Here is a 3,004-nt window from a genome sequence, read left to right as displayed (position 1 = left end):
AAAGTAAAATGAGGTATCATTTTGCCCGAATAAAGGTGGTACAATGCCAAAATTTGGGTCTCACTTTTCATATACCGATACCACAATTATACCAACTGTTGGTTTCACTGAAACCTTAATTATACCTCGTTTAGGCAACGTTTCAAAACCAGTTCCGATGGCATAATGATGCCACTTTTAGGTATAACGCACTGCCAAATTTTGGCATCATTCTGCCATCAAAAATATTAGGAAAAAAAGTAGGCTAAACGAGGTATCATTAAGCTTTCAATAATATCAAAACTAGTCGTATCTGTACTATTCTTATATGAAATATTGGGATCAAATTTTGTTATTGTTCCTTTTATATTTGAATGAAATAATGCCAGATTTTGCTAACAAGGCATGATGGCAAAAATTTGTATTGTTTAGCCTGTTTGCTCACGATTGACCTATTTTTTTGAGTACCGTAATCAAATCCAACTGGTAAATCGGCATTTTATTTGCGGACAAAAAACATGAGCTCCAATGCATGCACATAGAAAGCAAAATGTGTTATCCCAAAATAGTCGTTGCCTATCCAAAGGCGTTTTAAATTTGTTCGTATTGAAAGAACAAAATTTATTCTAGAGAAACAAGAGTTCTAGAGAAGCAAATTATTCAAAAACTCCAATAAAATTACAAAACAATATTTATGGCAGGAAAAAAATATCAACTTATTTTGGCCACAGTTTGTTTTTGTTTATGATATCAAAGTCTGCTCGAAAAGGCTCAATGTAATGCAAAACATTTTAAGGGATGAGCTAGCTAAAAAGAGACCAAGAAATAAAAAAAAAGCCGGAATACGTTGTTTACTTATTCTTAAGAGTTAAGTTTTATAGATGCAACACAAGAAAAAATATCGCATCAATTAAAACAAAATTGCTTTCATGGTTGATTAAATGTTTTAATTGCCAAACAGATCTAAATTCTTCATTAAATTCTACTGAATGGCGAATTGAATAGAGATAATGAGTAAAAATTAAAGCGGTACGAAGACAGTACCACAAAATATTACTGCAAATAGATTGGATTTAACCTTCAGAATTGAAAGTTGAAAAAATGCAAAATATTGTCTGAAAAGCCACCATCTCCACTTACCCCGTTGTACCTTAACACTAACGCCTTCATGCAGATAACGAAATGATGAAGGCTGTCAAGAACATAATTTGTTACCTCATACACATTCTACGCGTTGTATATGCAAAGGCGTTTATAATTTTCAATAGATCATACTGCAAAATTTGATATTGGAGTTTTGGGCAATGTAAGTATCAGTCTGGATTTTGTTTAAGGCTTCATTTCGCTTTGCAGTTGGCAAAGAATCCATTCCATTCGATTTTATAGTATTCCAAATGACAGTAATTACAAAATAAAATTCTGCCTTTTTCCTGATGAACTGTTTTAAGAGTTATTTAAAAAAAAACATAAAGGGCTCGTATGACCTATTTGAGAACAAAATTCAAAATACATTATGACTTGACAATTTTAAATGATTGAAAAAAAAATGGTTTTTTTTATAAGAGACGTTTTTAACCAACTATTCGTTATTCGCGATACTAATAGTTTGAAGATGAAAATTCCTTTCTTTTAATATGTTGATCTAAATGCACCATTTGGTGATTGGCAATTTTACAACTATGTACGTTTATTCGACGTATTAACGTGCGAAATAGAAACACACTATACTCCAGATACAAAATTGTCTTTTAAAAAATTTAGGTGCATTGAATTGGTTAATAAATTAGCTAGACTTTTCCATCAGGCTAAACGCCTGAATTTATACAAAAGGAATATCGATTTTGTCAAGAGTCAAGAGGAAACATTCTGATGAAGATAATCACCCTTGAACAGGAAACACAAAGAATGAGGAAAGCAAAGTTTGTTGAAGAACTAGTCTATGCAAAGGAATTAAATATGCGTTTTAAGAAATAGATCAAACAACAGATAATTTTATGAGGTGATAAAGAACACATTAATACGAATAATAATTACTTGTTGTTTTACAGAAGGATTCCAGCATTGGCCGCAGTATTTGCCAACAAATCCATGCCCCGAAATTCCTAGCAAACCGAACGTTTGCCTTTATCTTTGTGGACAATTGTTCACTTTCCCTAACGCTGACTTCGATATGGATTAATGCGTTCCATTCGATCTAAAGCCAGCTTCGATTTATTCCCCTTAGGAAGATCCGATTCCCTTAAAACATTAACGTGAGGAAGCCCCATTTGGAGCATTGTGTAGGCGACGAAATAAATTTATGCGGTTCTGATATTCTACCAAATGACCGGAAAAAGATGGTAGTTTAAGTAGTCGAGCGAGCTTCTCAAAAATGTTCTTTATAGCGACTTTACTTGACCAGGACAATCAAAAATAAAATACCTTTCAGGCGAGCAGCTTCTCAACTGTTTAAAAAGCCATCCGAAGTTTGTCTCCAAGAGTTCCATGCAGTGAATGAGGGCTTCATTGGGATAGAAATCGCACTTTTTCATCACGTCCTGAAAAATTATGAATTGCATTGTGTCCACACCCGCTTCGTATTCCATGTTGTCATTAACCGGATCCAAGTTGACTAAGATTATCTTCCGTTCCAACTTTTCTAGAAACGTTTTCATCTTGCTACAGTAGCTGGTTTTGCCGGACTCCGGACCCCGGAGAACCTATCACTGGCTGCCCGAAGAGAGGTTTTTAAGCCTTGAGCTTTCAAACTTTTTCTGCAATTTCCGGGATAGCTATCACTTGATTTTCGGACAAATTTACTTAAACTTTTAAGATTTAGAAAAAACTCGCAGAAATTCCGAACGAAAGCAACGTCTAAAAACGACTGGAAATGAACGAATGTAAACAACAACAAACAAAGTTATTTCTACACGCTACTCGCAAAAACATTGAACCGATGTATTGAAAAACTTAAACCAAGGTGTGTACATATTCAGGAGGTGTTACCGAATATCGAATTCCCGATTCAGCCATTTTGGCTATGTAG

General features: G+C 34.3%; 1 pseudogene; it reads right to left on the bottom strand.

Annotated features, from left to right (window-relative positions):
- Positions 1-2,132: 2,132 nt before the first annotated feature.
- On the bottom strand, positions 2,133-2,697 carry LOC129742720 (uncharacterized; annotated as a pseudogene).
- Between the last annotated feature and the right edge of the window lie 307 nt (positions 2,698-3,004).

The sequence above is a fragment of the Uranotaenia lowii genome, chromosome 2, assembly GCF_029784155.1.
Source record: "Uranotaenia lowii strain MFRU-FL chromosome 2, ASM2978415v1, whole genome shotgun sequence".
NCBI classification, from domain to species: Eukaryota; Metazoa; Arthropoda; class Insecta; order Diptera; family Culicidae; genus Uranotaenia; species Uranotaenia lowii.
The sequence above is the reverse complement of the archived record's forward strand: the minus strand, read 5'-3'. Positions and strand labels throughout refer to the sequence as shown.